Here is a 21,832-nt window from a genome sequence, read left to right on the forward strand (position 1 = left end):
CATTCTCAAATTTAAAAAGCAAACAATTTAAAATGAAAAATTTATGACTTTAGATATACTAAAATTATGGATAACCCAAAACTTCTACTATCTAAATTCATTTATTTTATCTTTCAATTTTCACTTTCTTTGTTTTGAGTGGCACACCCAAAAATTACAAATGGTCACACAAAGTGTCAGAATTAAACTTTTCTAGGTTCTTTTTTGTTTATTTGACAAATATTATTCTCTCATAGTTTACTTCAAATCTGTTGTTTGAACAAAGGAATGGAAGGAGCCATGGAATTTGCAGGTGCAAACTGATTTTGAAAAGAATGGTTGGATTCCTCACCAATTTGTTTATTTAAGAAGTTTGTAGGAGGCCTACAGTGGTCATGCAAGCCTGTAATACAAGCAACTCAGGAAACAAAGATCAAAAGGGTCACTGTTTGAGTATAGTCCAGGCAAAAAGTCTTCAAGACCCCATCTCAAATAATGGCTAGGCATGGTGGTACCTGCCTGTCATCTCAGCTGTGCAGCAAAGCATAAATAGGAGGATTTTATTGCAGACTGTCCCAGACAGAAAGCAAGACCCCTATCCCAAAAATAACAAAGGCCAAAAAAAAAAAAAAAGAAAAGAAAAGATTTGTGCAACTGATCTGTATATGGCAGGGGACAACTTTATAACTGAAAATTAAATTCCATCTAGAAATTAATGTTCATTAAAGCAAAACTAATGAAAATGTGCTACTATATAATTGTTATATAAATAATTAAAACACAACAGTAGCAAGTGTGTTTAGCACTTCAACAGTCAAATATTTACCCTCTAGGGAGGAACATTTTATAACTGGCATTATTTAAAATAGTTAACACATGGGAGGGATGTTCTGATAATTGGCATTATTTAGAACTGCCAGTTAAAGAAATAGGTCAAGTTCAACAGAGAAAAGACCAATACTTAGTCACTTTTATTACTTGTTTCACATTGACATAGTTAATTATTAGTGAATTCAGTTTAATTTTTTTTTCAAATCTCTGAAGAGTGTACCCCACCTTTTTCTTGCTTGAGGTTGACGTGGATCTCTCACAACTTTAGATCCTTTCATGCCACCAAAATGAATACTGTTTCTTGCATTTCTTTGAGAAATAAAATTTTTGTTCTCTTTTAAAATACTAATCCAGTATCTGACAGAATCCTGATCTGCATTATATGCTGTGTACATTCTTCATATTTTCTGTGTGACAATGAACAACTCAATTTAAAGAGGAAAAGTCAATAGGTCTAACATTCTCACAGTATATTTTGGTTATGTTATGTATACAAGTTTCATAAAACCTAAGAGCAAATTGTCTTTACCTTACTGTAAGTTATGTGATGAAAACACTATAATTGAATTTGTTATTATCAACATCACGAACAGAGATGACTAAAAATGAATGGAAAATTAAAAATTAAGTCACTAAGAATGAATTATAGGAGAGTTTCAATAACTCACTTCTCCAAATAAAGCTTGTAAATCTCCATGGTACATGCAATTCCTCAGTCATCAGAAGGCTTTAACCTGCAAAGTATGTTCTTTAGCTTAAAGAAATGAATTATTTTTGACTTGCTGCATCTCATCAATTTTCATTTAACCAAGATGTTTGTATAGTCAAATTTCCTTCTTTAAATGATGTTCTCTTCTTAGTAAGTCCAGTCAGACTAAATTAAGTCCCACCTTCACAACTTCATTTTAATTAAGGACCTCTTTAAGCCCTAAATCCAAATACATTCCAAACTTAGCAAGAATTTTCAAAGAACACAGTTTAGCCTGTAACATTTACCTTAAAGAAAATATTTCAAAATTTAGGCTAAATGTGGTGAATCATCCCTGTAATTACAGGAACTCAAGAGGAAGAGATTAGGAGGATTGAGGTTTGAGATCACCCTGGGCAAAAAGTTAGCAACACCCCATTTCAACAAATAATCCAGGCATGGTGGAAAATAACTGTAATCCCAGCTACTTGAGAAACATATGTAGGAGAATCAAGGTCAGCCCTGATCAAAAAAGTATGAGCCCCTATCTGAAAAATAACTAATGTTCAAAAGGACTGGAATTTCAATAATTTTAAAAAGTTTCAAAAAAAAGGTGATAGGGACATGGCTCAAGTGGCAGAGCACTTGCTTAGAAAGAATCAGGCTCTGAGTTCAAAATCAAGTATTGCAAAAAAAATTCAAAATTTACAAAGCTTAATTTTTCAAAGTAAGAAATTTTAAAAATAAAAATAAGATTCATTAATTCAATAAATTTTTGAGAATCCATTGCTACTGAATATGGTAATAACCTTCTGAAGAGAGGACAGAAATGTGCTGTCCACAGCTACACTCAGGCAGCTTTCTAAAGAAATGGGCACAAGACCAGTAAAATAGAATAATAGATGTTTTTTTTTCACAAAAAAATTGCTGTGTCAAAACTAAGGTGATGAAAAAAGATTACAATTTACAGTTTCAGGAATAATTAAAGAGGTAATAAAGCTACAGCTGGAATTGTGAAGATGGTGAAAATGTAAGAAAAATGCCTTCATTATGCTTTCTGGAGTATTTACGTAGCTTCCATTAATTTGTATTGTTTGACATTGTGCAAAGAAATAAAACAGGATTGGAATAGTAGGGTTGTGTTGAATAATATACTAAGCCAAAGTTGGAGGGCGGGGAGGAAGAGAGACAGAGACCAAGAGAGAAATAGAGAGATGGAGAGACAGAGACTTCATTTCTTCTCTTAACTGGTCATAAGATCTTTTATGGGTCACATAACTTCTCTGTCCCTTTCTTTCTTCACCTATAAAATCAGGGCATCAAACTAGTTCAGTTCTAAGATCCTAATTCACTCTTTGTTAAATAGATGCTTTTCAACATCTCTGGCAATCTGTTGATTTTTCCAGAATCATCAAAAGAATGGAATTCGCACAGACAAATGATGTCTAAAGAGCCTACTATCATTCCTGAAAAATGCAATTTTGTTAAAATCAAAATAGATATGAGAAGGAACAGTATCCAAAAAACTGATACACTTTTTCTTAAGTAATAGAATATATGCTTTACAGACAGAAGGGATATAAATCTAATATTCATTTTAAAGTTAGTTGTCCAACATTATTTTAAAAAGTGGCAGGACATAAATTGAAATGCAAAATTTTAAAACCCTTATCTTTTCAATCTCTTTAACTTGTGACTAAGTTTTACTCTCCATGACAAAAGTTGGTTCATCCTAACTAACCCCTGAGACCTAGTAAAACAATAGGTAACACATAATCATCTCTAGAAATTAAGACCCAGCATGCAATTACACTTGTAAATAGCTGTACAAAGTCCAGGCATAGTGGCCCATTTCTGCAATCCTAGCAACTTGGAAGGCTCAGAAAGAAGGACCATGATTCAAGAAGAGCATTGTCTAAAGTTCGTGAGAACCTATCTCAAAAATTAAGAGTTTCACAGAAGTGATAACTTTTTTAAAAGGCAACTTCCACACACACTTGGTAAGGAGCTTCAGAAAAAAGTACTTAAATCTCCCTTTTTTTGTGTGGTATGGGTTTTTGAACCGAGGACCTACACTTTGAGTCACTTCTCCAGCCCTTTTTGTGATGGGTTTTTCAGGATAGGATCTTGCATACTATTTGCCCCAGCTGACTTCAAACCACAATCCTCCTGATCCCTGCCTGCTGAGTAGCTAAGATTATAGGTGTGAGCCAGGGACAAATTTGTTTTGTTTTTTATTGGATTTTGCAGAGGCACTGAAATTTGAAATCAGGGCTTCATGCTTACAGTCAGGAACCTTTTGAGCCACTCAGCCAGCCCTTTAAATCTCCAAAGATAATAACAACCTCTATTACCAACTGTATTATGTACTTATGTAAATTTATTTATTTTTTTATTTTTAGGTTATTGTAGGTTTTATTTATTTACTTTTATTTTTTATTTGTTTTTATTTTATTGTTTTTACATTTACTTACATAGTTTGTGCCACTTCCCCCACCCTCTGATTCCCAGCAGAACACTTTCTGCCCTCTCGTTCTCCAATTTTGTTGAAGAGAAAGCATAAGAAATAATAAGAAAAACCATAGTGTTTTTGCTAGTCTGAGATAAAGATAGCTATACAGAGAAATTCCTAGTGTTGCTTCCGTACACATGTGTATTACAACCCACATTGGTTCATCTCTACCAGACCCCTTCACTACTTCCTAGTCCACTTCCCACAGTGGCCTCTGCTAGTTTAAGATGACTTTATTTGTTCCTGTACAGTGAGCACATCACATCAACCACATTCAAGTTTTAGGTTTCCTTCCCTTTCCCTATTCTTTCTGTGCACATTCTCCCCTTAGTGCATGGCCCATGTCTAATAATATTACTGCATTTGTTTTAGCTCTATAATCTACCTATGAGGGAGAACATGTGACTAATTTATGTGCATAGAAGTGTACACATATGTGTGTGTATCCTGTGCATTAATGCGTATGTAAATGAGCATGAGGTTATTAAATAAAACATTATGCTACCCACAAAAAATCAAGCTGGGAATGGTGGTACACACCTATAATCCCAGTTGCATGGAAGGCAGATGTAGGATTTCCTCAGTCTGAGGTCGGCTAGGACAAAAACATGAGCCCCTATATGAAAAACAAACAAAAAATAAAACGGACTGAGTGCATAGCTCAAATGGTAGAGAACTTGTCTTGAATTTATTCTCCAAAACCACAAAGAAAAAAGAGGAAAAGAACAGAAAACTGTAAGAAGGTTTGCACTACTTACAATCAGAAGAAAAGAATAAAAATCAGAAATATGGATTCACACAGAGGGTTAAGGCAATACACGTGACTGAAATAATGAATTAGTGATTTGGATGGCAAGGTTAAAGATAGCATCAGCAAAGAACTAAGAAATAGCAAAGTGTGTGCATCTTCTGCCCATGTGTGTATGCATGCATGTATCACACAGAGATAAAGATTCTTTTTCTGTTTTTTTTTTTGTGGATGTGGTGCTGGCAATTGAACTAGTGCCTCACACATCAAGTAATCTTCCACTTGAATCACCTCCTCTCCCCCCGGACACACACATATTGTGGTTGAAAAATCATCTTACTACCTTTGCTAAATCTGGCCTCCAATTTATGATCCTTCTGCCTCCACCTTCCAAGAAGCTGGGATTATAGCATGCACCATTATATTTGGTTCTTGACATTGTGGGATAACAAGGGATACCAGCTCCATTTTCTGTACCCAACGCCTTAATCCTAATGCCATGTAAATAGACAATTGAAAGAAGGGAACAGATTTGTGAACTATTTCAGGGAAGGAAAATGCTGAATATTTTCAGATCAGAACAGGAGTCTTAGCACCAACATTCTAGTGCACAGTCTAGCTGAACATTGTTTGAAAAAATCAGTAACTTCTTTCCTCATGAAAATGTGTGCTTTGGGATCATAAATGTAAAAGTGGTCATTTCCAAGAGCACAAATCATGCAATTTATCTGCATTTCCTCCTGCTATCTACGGGATTCTTGTTGATGGAGACTCCTGTGGAGCATCAGGACCCACAGTGTAGGCAAACGGTCTTTCTAGGGTCCTGATGGTTTCTGCTTCTAACCTTGCCTCCCACCAAACATATTAGAAAAGGAACAAGCCATTCTTGGCACTCAAGTCTCTCTTCCTGAATGGATGCACTCAACTATACTATCTAATGCACCAGGGAAAATAGCCAAGATTTTTCTCCTAAGAAGTTGAGAAAGAAACCTATACCTCTACTCTCAACGAGATGTTCAAATCTGGCAGAGAGTTTGAGACTTCAAAATATGCATCGTAACCACAAAACATAGAGAGAAAAGCATGTTAATAACAAAGGGCATTTAAAGAAATAGCCACTTGAAAATGCTGAATATGAAAATACGCAGAAGAAAGCTTCCAAGAGCTATCATATAAGCCAGGATGAATATAAAAATAAATAAATAAATAGGCAGTAAGTTGAGAATCAGAAAAGGACAGATATATATGATTTTTTCAGTGGAAAATTGAAGGAAATAAATTTTTTAAATTTCCTTAATATTTATCTCAATTAAATTAAAAGAGAGAATAAATTTGAAAAACTGTCTAATAATATTCTAAAATTAATGCAAGGTAATTATCCTTAAGTATAAAAGTTAGGTAGAACACCAAACAGAAAAAATGAAGGGCACATTTTATTGAAACTGAATAAGTTACAAAAACAAACAAAAGAACCAGACCACTTGAAAAATATTTCCGGAAAAAAATAGCAGTTTACCCATAAAAAAATTAAGTTTAGACAGATGACTTCAAAATCATTGATGACAAGTAAAGAAACACTTTGAAGTCTACTCTTCAAAGTATCAAATAATTAAACCTCAAGCTTATACTTTATATCTTATAAAACTTTCATTAATTGAAAGGGGAATTTATTTTGAGAAATAAAAGGCCTCACAATGTTTAATTCATTATCCTCTTTGAAAATTCTTATATGGGGTAATTATATTACTGTTCAAATTCTACATTTCTTAGTCTCTGTCTCTCTCTCTTCCTCTTTTTCTACCTCCCTCTGTCTCCTGCATACACACAAGAGATGGTATACATGTACAATCTGTGAATACATTTTATTGTGTACTCATCACCAGCTTCTTTGAGTTCAGTGAAGCCAAAAATTCTTGCACAGAACAAATTATGTGAAATTGGTTTATTATTTACACATAAGGAGCCGTGGAAAACAGAAACCTTGGATTTGTAAAAGCTGGACTTCCAACGCTCAGGAAAGATGCATGGAGTGGGCTCCATCCATATTTGCACTGCAGCTGAGGGACTCTAGAATTCAGCCTGCCCTGGGTTTTATCAATGAAATGCTGACTCTTTTTCTTGAGGACTGGAAAAGAGTCCTGGCTGTTCCAAATAGTGACAGTCCCTCTCTATCACAGGACATTACACTCACAGAATCTTCAATGTTTATTCTTAAAAACTACAGTGAGAAGGGGGATAAACTGAGTTGGTGTAGGGCCACTCTGAGAGCATCTTTCTCTTGAACTTCTGGTGCTCAGAATTGTGAGAAACAAGATTCTGTTGTCTATCCCACCCTTTCTATGACATTTAATGTAATGGCAGACTGAGCTGACTGAAACAATTTCCAAACTAAATTTACTAATCTTTGCCTCAAATCATTTCTAGTCAGCTTTTCCTTGGTGAACAGCAAAAGAATCTGTCCAGATATCAAAATCAAGAGTGATAGACATGTTTATTCCACCCTCTGATGGTTCACAGCCAATCCAAAGGCAACTCTTGTCCTTTCTGACTCTGCAATGCACTTTGATTCATTCTACCTTCTCCATCTCTGCTAACACCGATCTTGTCCAGGCCACAATCAATACTTGGATTATTGCCTTAAACTCTTAACTGCTTTATCCAGTGACTTCCTAATACATTCTTTGCTGTAGAGTAAATTTTTTTTAAATGTAATTTACATCATGTCGATCACCTTCTTAAACTCTTGTAATAGCTTTCCATTAGATTTTGAATAAAATCCAAAGTCTTTTCTATGGTCTAGTGACCTAGCTCCTGCTTCTCTCTTTATCTCTGGCTGCTTGCTCTTTATCACTCATTTCCAATCACAACATTCCAGGTCTGTTCCTGGAACATGTCAAAGTCTTGGCTGGGTTACTTGCTCCCTTTACCTTCATAAATAAAAAAGAACATAAGACCCTTTGATGAATCTCAATACCCCCACAAACTGAAGAGCCTAGAATTGAGAAAATTCCTAGAAATATATAACAAGCCAAAATTAAATCAGAAAGTAAAAAGTTTGAACAGATCAATAGCAAATAAGATTATATCATTAATCAAAAACTTCTCAAGAAAGAAAAGTACAGGATCAGAGGGCAACATTGGTATTTCTATCAAATACTTAAAGCATTAATCCTAACCATTACTAAACTCTAGAAAAAAAACAGGTAAAGACACTACTTCCATAGTCATTTTATTTGACCCCTCTCTCCTTGCTATGGTTTGAAGGTATCTCCCCAAATGTCTATATTAGAAACAACCTTAACTTTCTATTTTTAGGATATGTGGACAGAGGGCCTTTCAGAAATAATTAGGATTAGCAAAGGACATGAGAGTGGGTTCTCCATGATGGAATTCATTACCTCCAAAAAAGAGGAAGACAGGTTCATACAATTTGCTGTGTCTCAACACATTGTGCTCTCTGCCATGTCATGACCTAAGAGAAGGCCTTCCCCAGCTGATGAGCAGATGTTAGCAACATGATTTTGGACTTTCCAGCTCCAGAAATTACAGCTTAGTAAACTTCTGCTGTTTACAATATACCTACTCAGTTATTTTGTTATATTAACAAGTAATAGATTAAGGAAGGTGAGTGATAAGGGAGAGGGGCCACAAACAATGTATACACAAGTAAATAAAAGTAAAAGTGATAAAATAAAGGAGAAAAAAAAAAAAGAAAATGGATTAAGACAACCTAATACCAAAGCCAGAAAAAAGATTTCCACAAAGAAAAGAAAATTAGATAAACATCCCTTGTGAATATTGATATAAAAGCCCTCAACAAAATGCTTGTAAAGCAAGTTTAAATGGCATAATAAAGAGACTATACACTTTATTAATTAATTAATAAACCAAGGGAGGTTTATTAACTGGGAGGTAAGGATGATTTAACACACACAATAGTCAATAATAGAACATAACATAAAATCTATAGGATCACTTAATAAACATAAAAAGTGTTTAACACAATTCAACATGATGCAAGCTTTCAACAAATAGGTATAGGAGTATGCAAACACAAGGGCACATTTGCATGCTCTCAGTAGAAATGTAAACTGGTAAAACTACTGTGGAAAACAGTGTGGAAGTTCTTCAAAAAATTAAAAATAGAACTACCAATGAACCAGCAGCCCTAGTTGTGGGTTTATGTCTGAAGTAAATAAATTGAATATTATTGAAGACATTTTTGCATTTCCATACTAATTGCAGCATTCTTCTCAACAGCCAAGATATGAAAACAGCCAAAATGTCAGTCAAAGGATGAGTTGATAAGTAAAATGTATTATATATTAATATATATTACAATATCATCTATCATTACCAAAAAGAAGGAAATTTCATTACAAAAGCATCAAGTTTAGGAATTTTGATTAATTTTTTAATTTATTTAGAAAAAAATTTAATTCACATCTGTACTACATTACCTTCATTTGCTCATATACTTTATTCCTTAGAAATTTTTTTTAATTTCCTTATCATCAATATTGCTTATTTCTTACATGTATCTCTAGCATTTTACATTCCTGTTTCCATTGCATATTTTATTTTTATTTCTTAATTAATAATTTAATAAGCTTATTATCATTGCTAACATCTTCATAGCAAGCATAAATACACTTTCTGTATCCAAATCTTTTATTTATTCTTTTGGATTCTATGGGTAAATGGAATAATTAAAAATAATTTAAAAATTAATACTTTTATTTATAATGTTCATTTTTCTTGAGATAGTTCCTCTTCTAATATGTACTTCCTTTAATATTTCTTAGAATGCCTTATAAATTACTATATTTGTACAGAAATTCTATTTCATACTCTTATTTTCTCCAAGCTCTTTAGCTAGTGCTCCATTGTTTTGTCTACTTACATATTTTAAAGTTGATGATGGAGGACAAACTATTTTCAACATATAAGAATTTTTTCCTACTTAATACTACAAATTATTCCCTATCTTTAAAATCAAAAATTTGTGTCCAAAATATGTTTAGTATTGTGATTATTTTCTGCAGAGTTGGATGAACATTTGTTACGGGAGAAGGGAAACAATGTGTGGTTACTTTCAGCTTCCCAGTTTTCACACATACCATAGGAAGTTGAGATCCATAATGAAAAAAGTAGAATCTCACAATGTGGGAGTTTAGAAAGAATATTCAAAACAAAACGGAATAATGTATGGGGAAATTTTAAAAAAAGGAAGAATAGCATCTTGACATACAGGAGATGGGTACAAATAAGGCTTAAAATTATGGTCCTTGTAGTGAGATATTTATACTCTCTGACTTGGGGAACTCCATCTTGAACCTCTATGTGTTCATGTTGTCACATCCCCTAGGAATTCCTAATCATTGTCTAAGTTTCTAAGCATGGCAACAATGAATTTAACATGGGCCTATTACTCAATAGATGACTAGGATGGTGTCATTATTATTCAACCATGGAGACAAGGGGTTTAGGCCTACCCAAAATAAAAGAACAATAGGTGAGATATTTACAAAATTCCTTTCTGAAGCGAGAATCCATTCATCAAACAGGCACTTTAATTAATTTTTTTAAGTTTAATCAAGAGTTTTATCTTCATATGAACCATGATCTTATATTCACACACTAGATAATGTCAAAAGTGTAAAAATACGTTGGAAAATGCAAGATTTCAAAGTGGTGATGACTTTCGCCAAGTAGTTCTGACCCGTACTCACCACTCCAGTGCCAGATTCGGTTGTCACATAATATGATTGCTTCCATCAAACATGTAAGCCCCCCAAAGCATGAGTCTCTACTCTCCTGTCTAAAAAGCTCAGAGGGCATTAATTGAGGTTGATCATGTTGAGCTAAGTAATTGAGTTTTTCTGGGATTCTGAGGAGGACACAGAATTGCATTGGCAAAATGTGATTTAACAGTCACAAAGCTGTGGTGAGGAGGCGATAACAGAAAATGGCCTAGATCTAAAATAGTAATATAATTTTACGGTCTAGTTGGAGTGCTTTAAAGTAAAACAGAAGCACTATTAGTAATTAAGCTATATAAACTGTCATATGGGATCCCAAAGAATCCAGATAAGGTCAGTCTATATAAACCCTCCCTGTATAGAAAGACCACTTGGAACATAGATTATTCATTGGTGACACATTTCTGTATGTGCAAGTAAAATGCAATGAGACACCAAAACTGCATATATGGCTGAGATATTAATCTTGCCTTATGTAACTCAATGGGTGGTGCTACCCAGCATCACTGGCATCTCAGCTTCTGAGAAATGTGGGATCTCAGCATCCATCCTGACCTACTGAGTCAGAATTTTCTTTTACAATCCCAAATGAGTTAAACATAAATTAATGTTTGAGAAGCACTCATCTAGACTTCATCACATAACTCTTGGCCTTAATTTTCAAATAGAGAATGGTAACTGGCAGAGCTTAAGTCCCAACTGACTAAAATTTTTCACACTGATTGAGTGTACTTGGATAGAAAAAAATAATCTAGACTAAGTGCAGTATCAGAATAGAAACAGGCTTCCATCACAGAAAAATAAATTTGATTATTGCAGAACCTTTTATCTTTTTCCTTTTTTTTTTGTAGGAATGAAGTTTGTACTCAGGGTTACACACTTGCCTTGATCTTGCAAATCAGGCACTATAAAACTTGACCCACACCTCCAGTTCACTTTGCTCTGGTTGTTTTCTGGGGTCTTGTAAACTATTTTCTTGGGCTAGCCTCAAACCAGGAATCTCTTGATTTCAGCCTCCCAACTAGCTAATATTATAGATGTGAGTCATTAGCTCCCAGCTGGAGCATTTATCTTACATTCAGCTTATTTTTTGTGGTGATTGAGCATGAAACACAGTGTCCTTCTTTGTCCAAGTTACAATTAGTTGTCTCAATTATCTTTGTTCCTAGCTTCTTGGCTGTCATATATAGAACAAGTGCTACTCTAGAGGCCTACAGAGATAATGGTAAATTCTTTACCTTTACCTTGCTGCATATCCTTGCTTCTGGGAGTTAGAACTGATCTGGTGAGGATGTTTTGGGGTGGGAGTCTTCTGTCCAATTCTCAAAGAAGCTCTCACTAACTAGGAAAAATTAGTTATCCACTGTCTTTATCCTTGTATAGTAATAGCTATATCTTGGATAAATTCCTCAAAAATTCTTCTGCATGTTTACCTCTTATACCTTACATTTTTAGTCAATTGTCCCTTCAATTTCATTCACATTTTTATATTCAAGTCAGACATCAAAAAAAGGGTAGTAAAATGGATTGATTATTTCATCTTGCCACCCAGAAGTTCTCATACATTCTGCTTGGGAAGATATTCCAAATGAAAGTAAAATAGTAGTGGCTTTCTATGTCTATTCCACCCACAGAATGGAAAAGATCAAGACAGGAGCAACAGGACAGATGTGGATTCTGTGTGTGGAAAAGGTACAGAGATATAATGAACATGTCAGCAATACTTTGTCTTAACCACATTTTTGTTGAGCTATCTCTTTTCTGGCAAGCTCGGACTCTAAGGAGGTTTTGTAATGATTTTTCCCTTCATTTATTTATGGAGGCCTTGGTGAATTGCCATACTGAATCATAGAGAAAGTGTATTTCAGTAAAGATGCCATGTAAAGGCAGTTTGGCCAAGGCATTTTTGGGAAATGTGACACAGGTTCTTCTAAGAGTCAAGAAATATATTTTCTATTAGAGATACTTTATAGTAATGTTAAGATACATTTTATTACATCATAATGCAAGATGTCTTTCAAATGTAAAAGACCTCCCTAAAATGAACTGCCACCCTGCATAGTGTATTTTGATACTACATTAGAGAGGTCTGTATGATGCTGAAAAGATATCTAGTATTACTGTAACAAAATGCTTGTAGAAATTATAAGCATGGATATGATCACTAAGAACACTTTTGTTTAATGAGTAAAAGAATTCTCTTGTCTCTAAGATGATAAATTCAAGCCAATGGCTACCATAGACTGTAGGTTTGAGTGCAAATGATTATTTCCTTTGAGAAAAATCAAAATAGATCATTTAAAACTGTAACCTACATTAGATTTTTTCCAAATTGCACATGGATTTTTAAACATTCTCCCAGGGTAGCCTGCAAATTACTTTTTTTGAAGTTATAACACAGGTCATTAGATTAGCATCATTTTTGCCAACATGTTCATTCAGCAAAGTGAATCTGACTTTTCTCTGTGTGTGCTAGAGAAACAGTTCTCATTGGGAGCTTTTTAAATTGGAAAATTAATTATGGGTTGCCTTTGGTTTAATGCCTGCAGATATAACTCTTCATAGGAATGGAAACTATGTTGTCTTGCAAGAGTCTGTGTTTCTAAGATTATTATAACTATTTCCTGTCCATTATCATTTTGCCAATTGCAATATCAGCAAGAGAAAGAAACATCTGGGTATAAATGTAACTTCAAAAGGTAAAGGAGTGATTATAAATTGCTGGTACTTTAGCAACTTTGTGCTAAGCTTCAGAAAGGAATACCTTTGTGAGACAGCTCTCCCAGCTGTACATCAAAGTAAGCAAGGCAAAGGATTTATCTCTATTGTATCAAAATGGGCTGTTGTTACTGGCATGTGCTTTATTCCCTGTTCAAATCTCAAAATGCAGCAAACATTTAGAAGAGAGGCCAACTCACAATATGAGGATATTTTGAAAAAGGTGCCTATGTTTCCAGCTACTCATTTTCCAACAATTAAATTAAGTGAGACTGTACTAATCTTCTCAGGCTATCACACAGATTACTATAGACTGTGTGGCTTAAGCAACAGAAATTCATTCTCTCACATTTCTGTGGACTAAAAGTCTAAGACCAATGTGCCATCAGAGCTAGTTTGCAGTGTGACCTCCTCTGGCTTGTAGATGACTGCCTTTTTGGTTTGTTTTGACATGGTCTCTAGTGTGGTTTTCCCTGCATATAAATACACAGGTCCTGTCAGATTAAATGCTCACTATTATAGCTTCATTTAATCTTAACTGTCTCCCCTTCTACCTCCAGATACACTACCTTACCAGTCGAAGTTAAGACTTCAACATAAGAATTTTGGTTGGGGACACAATTGTCTATAACAAGGATCTATAAATCATTCCATAACAAGGATCTATAAATCATTCCTTTTAAATGTGGAAAATACAGTTAATAGAGACATAAAGAGATACAATGAACGAAGCTTTGTTCATGTGCTAGACTGAAGAGATTTAAGAAGAAGAAAAAAACATTGAAAATGCTTTAAGAAATGTCTGGCACCTAAAAACATGAAAATAAAAATTTTAAATATTAAGTTTTATATTCATTGTGTGCAATTAACTTTAACTGTAAGCATTTTAAAATATAAGCCAATATTAAAGTAGTTTTAAATTATATTTTATTAAAGAAGTGATGAAGAAGAAAAAATATTGATGTGTTTGTAGGGTTTCTTATTTTAGATATTTTTTTTCACTATTTTATGAAAAGGTGACATTTGAACAGAAATGAAAGAAGAGCTGCACAGTAAGCCCACACATAACTAGAAAAAGAATGTTCTAAGCAGAAGAAATAGTAGATAGAAAGTGTTGAGGTAGCATTGCTTGGTAAACTTAAGGAACAGAATAAAAGAGCCAAGTGGTGATGGAAGATGAGGTCTAAGAGTGAGCTAGATATGTCACAATGGGGGTGGTTAGAATTTTATTCTAGTGTGAAAGAAAATCTTTACACGATTGGGGTAGAAAAATAACATGATATGCAATATATACTGAGATAGCAAAAAGTGTAAGAAAAGAGACTTGTTAGACACCTATTGAGTAATTAATGCAAATGAAAAATAGTGGATTAGGAAGGAAACCCTGGAAGCAAAAAGGAAAATATTCTATTTGTAAAGAAAAATTAAACATTAAAATGAAAACTTCAAGTTAACTCATTATTCAGAAGAATGTGTTAATAAGAGGTTTTGGGATAATTTTTTTACTGTGTTCCTGGCACATCACAACCTTCAGTGTGGCTGAGCCACTGCACTTGGGGACAGTTTATAAGACATGAGAACCATGAACATCCATGCCTATAACCTGAGATTCATTTGAACCAGACAATTCTGAGCAGGACACGAATACATGACTTAGCTGCTGTGCTTATAGTAGGGATATGAAATAACCATAGGAAAACTGATGAAATACAAATAAATCCTGGACTCTCGTTAATATTTGCAAATCCACATTTTTGTCTTCATTTTGATAAAAGTTCCTTATTTTTCTGTGGCAGGCAGAATGATGGTCCTTCAAAAATATCTATTCTTCAATTGTTACAATTAGATATACAGTGTTTCACAGCGAAGGGGAATGAAAGCAGCAGGTGAAATTCAGATTTGCTGATGTGCTAGCCTTAATGAGGGAGAGAATTCTGGATTATCCAGGTATGCCCAGTTTGATAACAGGTTCCTTAAATATGGAAAAGGAAGACAGACAATTCAGAGTCATAGTGAGATGGGGGACTCACGTGGAAATTGCTGTCTTTGAAGATACAGAGAACCACAAATTATGGAATTCAGGTGGTTGTCTAGAAGCTGCACAAGGCAAAAAATTGGATTCTCATCAAGAGCTTCCATATCATTGATACTTGGGTATTGGACCAGTAAGACCCATTTATACTTTTGGTACCCATAACTCTAAGGGCCTAACTATGTACTGGTTTAAGCCAAAAAATTATCTCAATTTATTACTGATGCAAAAGGAAACTAATGCAATTATATAAGACATTTATTTAGGAAAAATTGTATGTAGGGTATTTGGCAAGTTTGTAATATTCTGCAGCATTTCTGAAAATTTAACACTATTAAAAAACAAAGGGATTGTTATCAAACATTTCAAAATACACTTTTCTATAACTAAAATTATAATTATTTTGCTAACCACTACTTTCTACATTATCTCTATCCATTAATATTTCCATCTTACATTCAGTTAAAACATGTTTCAAACCCAACTATCATCCCAAGTAGTGTTTTCACTCACCTGTTCTCAGGATCACAATCAATGATATAATTATTTCAAAAACTATTCTATCAATTTTCTATTTTCTGTCCTTGATTTGTCTTTGTGACTATTGCTGGAGACCCCTATGACATTTACTTGCTTTCATATCCCTCTCATTTTTTAATGACTATACTATCCTTTTAATAGGTGTAACTATTCGTTGTCTTCTATAAAATATATTTGATATTCCATTATGAATATGCACTTTGAGGATCTCATATTTTCTATTGTGATTTTTTTGTTTATTTCTTTATTCAACTTGCCAAACTCCAGATGTACTGCATGTCTGTCTTCTCCTTGAATGTCATATATTTAACTTGTATTTTTACATCTTCCTGGCATTTTCACCACATGTATTGTTTCATTAGTAAAGTAAATAATGACTATAATAATTAATTTATCTCTCCATGTTCTTTGGTGGTTTCTTTTTCCATAACCTTGCACAAGATATGTTGAGTTATTCAGAGTTAAGTAGCTTAACTCGGGTAGAAGTTGCAGTGCATGCCACACTTCACTGCCATTGTATATGTGTGCTCTCCAACCATTTCTATGACTCGTCAAAGAAAGGATCATGTCATAATACTCAGTGTCCAATGTCAGCAAGTTCCATTTTCAACTGTATGAAGTTAATCAGAGGGAAAAAAAAATGGTCCAAAGGAAAAATTACAAACTTGTTAGAGACCAATTCTTTTTTTGTTCCACCTACATTACAATTTCATGATATCCATCAAGTGTTTTTTAGGATATGATCACATGATTTCACAGTTTACTAATGATAGGGCATAAGAGCTACAACATATGTAATGACAACCTGTGGTATCCTCCAAGTCTTAGAGTTCTTTGAACTAAGGACAAAAGTTCTAATGTATATTCAGTAATGTTTTCCTTGCACTTACTGAAGGAACAGGTGGTATTTATTGTCCTATCAGGACACATCTGAACACTTAAAGCTAATGAGAAACTCATTCCACTTAATAGGATACACATTTACTGAACAGAATGCACATCAACCTAACAAAATGCATCTGTAACATATTTAACTTCCTTATTCTTTTAGTGCCTTTTGCTGTGTGAATTTCTACTATAGAGCCTAAAGCCCTAATAGTGGTATAGAGCAAAAATAATAGTAAAGTGAAAGCAATGGGAGTTGAAAGACAGGAACGGAATGAGTTGACATTGGTGGTATAATTGACAGGGTAAGCTGTCACAGTGTGAGTAAAAAAAAAAAGTACTTATAACTTCCTGCTCACAAGTCTAACAGGATATTTCCATTAGTACCAAAGACTATTTGTCATTAATATATTCAAAAGTGTTATTTTTATTGTATTTTAAAACTCTACTTTGCACTAATATGGAAAAACCCTGTGTGATACTAAAAAACAAATGGTATAAAGAATTTCTGAAGGTAGATGAGGTGTAGTGAAGCAAGAAATGTACTGAAAAAAACAATGAATGCAAGAAAAGTCAGACTTCACATTTCAATCACCATTTGCATAATTTCTTAGCTAATACAATTTCTTTATGCATATGTTCAGATCCAATATTCAATTTGAAACTTAATCTGTATATTAATATCAAATCATTAATTTAAATATTTGCCATGATATTTCATGTAATATATGAAATAAGCTCTAAGTTGCATAAAATTATTGAAAGATTTCAAAGTTATTATACATTCCCTTTCTTGTTGTCCAAAGGAGACTCTAAAAATATGTTTACAGAGAGATCCAAGATGGTGGATAGCTGAAGGAAGCAGAAACCCAGAGCTCCACAATATAACAAAAAAAATCAGAATCCTGGTAGTTATATTTGAGTATTTCTGATGTTTTTAGTCATCTAAATTACTACCAATACCTAGGATGCATATAAAATTTAAGGACATAAACCTCTTCCCCCTCCAGGGCAGTTCCTTCTCTACCTTCCTGTTCTCCAATTTTGTAGTGGAAAAAAAAATTTTTTTTAATTTAAAAATGACATTTTAGTGTATTTGAGATATAGGTAAATACACAAGGGGTTTCCTTGAATTATTTTCATGTGTGTATATACACCATAACCCCAATTCGGTTATCTCCTTAATTTTTCTTCTTTCAGTCTTGAGCCCTTTCTTATGATGCTTTCAACCAGTTTGAGAATTCTAGATTCATTCTTGTATACAGAGTACATGAACCTTACTAATCTTCTTACTTTCCTTCCTTTAACCTACCCATCTCATATGTGACCTCCCCTTAATGTGACCAGTTTCTTACAATATTGTTTTATTTGTATTAGGTCTATATTCCATATAAGAGAGAGAACATGTGGCTTTTGGTCTTCTGTGCTTGGCTAACTTCACTTAACTTGATGTTCTCCAGTTCATTCATTTACTTACAAATAACAAAATTTCATTCTTTGTAGCTGAGTAAAATTCCATTGTATATAAATACAATTTCCCAGAAGGAGAGCATCTTTGCTGTTTTCATGGTTTAGCTATTGTGACTAGTGCTATAATAAACATGGGTGTGCAGGTGTCTTTGTTATAACCTGACTCTCATTCCTTTGGATATATCCCTAGGAATTGTATTGTTGGTTCATATGACAAAGGTATTTTTAGTTTTTGAAGAGCCTCCATACTGTTTTCCAAAGGGGGTATACTAATTTATATTCCAACCAGCAACGTATGAGGATTCCTTTTTCCCTGCATCCTCACCAGCATTTGTTGTTTGTGTTCTTCACTGTAGCTATTCTGACCGGACTGAGGTGGAATATTAACATGGTTTTGATTTGCAATTCCTTTATGGCCAGGGATGGTTAGCATGAATTCATATGTTCTTTAGCCATTTGGACTTCTTCCTTTGAAAGTACTCTGTTCAGTTCATTTGCTCGTTTCTTCATTGGGTCGTTGATTTTTTGAGAGTTTAGTTTTTTGAACGCTCTCTATATTCTGATTATCAGTCCCTTGTCAGAAGTATAGCTGGAAAAGATTTTTCTCCCATTCTGTGAGCACCTTCTTCAATTTAGAGACTATTTCTTTTGTGATACTGAAGCTTTCTAATTTCATGTAACCCCATTTCTCAATTTTTTCTCTTAGTTGCTGAGCCATTTGAGTTCTACTGACAAAGCCATTCCCTATGCCTATTGCTTCCAGAGTATTCCCTGCTCTTTCCTGCACTAGCTTCAAATTTTCAGACCTTATGTAAAGGTCCTGCATCCACTTTGAGTTGATACTTATACAGGGTGAAAGACATGGATGTAGTTTCAGTTTTCTGCAGGCAGATATCCAGTTTTCCCAGTAACAGTTGTAGAAGAGGCTGTCTTTTCTCCATCATATGTTTTTGTCACCTTTGTCAAAAATTGAGGTGGAGGGCCCAATCCACAGGCATAGCTGTGTGGATTCATTTCTGGGTTTTTTATTCTGTTTCACTCTTTTTTTATATTTTTTGTGCCAATACCATACTGTTTTAATTGCTATGGCTCTGTAGCATAATTTAAAATTGGGTATTGTGATACCTGAAGCACTGATGTTTTTGCTCATTATTGTCTTGGCTATTTGAGGTCTTTTGTGGTCTCATACAAACTTTAGGGTTGATTTTCCAATCTCTGTGATGAATATCACTGGGATTTTGATGGAAATTGCATTGAACATGTAGATTACTTTTAGTAGTATAGTCATTTTGACTATGTTTATTCTGCCAATCTATGAGCATGGGAGATCTTTCCATCTTCTGTAGTCATCTTTGATTTATTTCTTCGGTGGTTTGTAATTTTCCTTGTGGAGATAACTCACATTCTTTGTTAAGAATAATCTCAGGTATTTGATTTTTTTTTGGGGTGGGATATTTTAAATGGAATTGTTTTCCTATATTTTTCCTCAATCTATTCATTGTTGGTGTATAGGAAGGGAATGATTTTTGTAAACTGATTTTGTACCCAACTACTTTGCTAAAGTTGTTTATGGTTTTAGGAGTTTTTTAGTGTAGCTTTTCAGGATTTTTAGGCATAAGATCATGTTGTCTGTGAATAGAGATAGCTTGACTTCTTTCTTACTTACTTATATTTCTTTTATTTCTTCTTCTTGTCTTATTGCTCTGGCTAGTATTCCAAGACCATTGAAAAGGAGTGGAGAGAGAAGACAACCTGTCTCATTTCTGACTTTAGAGGAAAATATTTCAGTTTTTCCCATTAAGAAATATGATGTTGGCTGTAGCCTTGTCATATGTAACCTTTATTATGTTGAGGAATAGTCCTTGTATTCCTAGTTTCATCAGAGATGTTATACGAAGGGTACTGAATTTGGTTCATCAGTCAAGATGATCAAATGGTTTTTGTCTTTGATTTTGCTAATCCTCTGTTTGACATTTAGTGATTTGCATATGTTGGACCATCCCTGCATCCCTAGGATGAAGTCAGCTTGGTCATGGTGTATGATCTCTTTTACATGTTGTTCAATTTGGTTTGCCATTATTATGTTGAGAATTTTTGCATCTATGTTCTTTGAAAAGACTGGCCTATAATTCTCTTTTTATATTGTGTTCTTGTTCGGTTTTGTAATAGGTCTAGTACTAGATTAATAGTATGAGTTTGGCAGTGTTCCTCCCTTTCTGTTTAATTGAAAAGTTTGAGGAGTGTTGGTATTAGTTCCTCTTTAATGGTCTTGTGGAATTCACTGGAGAATCTGTCAGATCTTGAACTTTTTTTTCCTTGGGAACCTGCTGCTTCAATTTCATGGTATGTTACAGATCTGTTTAGGGGATCAATGTACTCTTGGTTCAATTTTGGATGATCATATGTATTTAGAAATTTGTCCATTTTTCTAGATTTTCTGATTTATTTGAATATAAGTTTTCTAAGTACTTCTGGATGATTTCCTGGATTTCTTTGGTGTTTGTGATTATCTCCTCACTTTTGCTTTTGGTTTCATAAATTTGGGTCTTTTCTTTCATCACTTTAGTCAGATTAGTCTAGGGTTTGTCAATCTTGTTTACATTATAAAAGAACCAGCATTTTGTTTCATTGATTTTTTGTATGATTTTATTTTGGTCTCTATTTCATTGATTTCTGGCCCTTATTTTTATTATTTCTCACATGTTTTAGGTCTACCTTGTTCTTGTTTTTCTAGGAGTTTCAAATGCAGCATTACATCATTTTTTTTAGATATTTCTGTGTCTAATATATATACTCATGGCTATAAACTTTCCTCTTAGGACTGCCTTTGCTATGTCCCATAAGTTCTGATATGTTGTGTTTTCATTTTTGTTAAATTCTGGAACTTTTTGATTTCCTCCTTTATTTCTTCTATGACCCACTGATCATTGAGCAAAGTGTTATTCAGCTTCAAATTATTTGAGTATTTTCAACTGCTTTTTTTTATTGGTGAGTTCTAGTTTTATTGCTTTGTGGTTATACAGTATACAGAGGTTATTTCAATTTTCTTTTATTTGCTGAAACTTCCTTTGTGATCTAAGATATGGTCTCTTTTAGAAAATGTTACATAGGCTGCTGAGAAGTATGCATATTGTTCTGTTGCAAAATGGAATATTCTGTAGACATCTGTCAGGTCCATTAGGCCTGTGGTGTCATTCAATTCTAGAAATTATTTGTTGATTTTTTTGTCTGGATGATCTATCTATTGGTGATAAAAGAGTATTAAACTCTCCCACTACCACTATGTTGGGGTCTATCTGTGTTTTTACATCAAGTAGTATATGTTTAATGAAGTTGGTTGCACCTACACTGGGTACATACAATTTAACAATTGTTATTTCCTCTTGACGTATTGTTTCTTTAATATGGATGAAGTGTCCTTCTTTATCTCTTCTGAGTACTTTAGGTTTGAAGTCCACTTTATCTGATATAAGTATTGCTATTTCTGCCTGTTTTCAGGTCCATTAGCTTGAGAAGTTTTCTTCCATGTTTTCACCCTAAGAAAGTGTTTGTTTTATGTCAATAAGATGGATTTCTTGTAAACAACAGATTGTTGGGTCTTCCTTTTTTATCCAGTTTGCCAAATGGTGTCTTTTTATTGGAGAGTTGAGTCCATTAACATTCAGTG

This window comes from Castor canadensis, chromosome 10, assembly GCF_047511655.1.
Source record: "Castor canadensis chromosome 10, mCasCan1.hap1v2, whole genome shotgun sequence".
In the NCBI taxonomy this organism is placed as follows: Eukaryota; Metazoa; Chordata; class Mammalia; order Rodentia; family Castoridae; genus Castor; species Castor canadensis.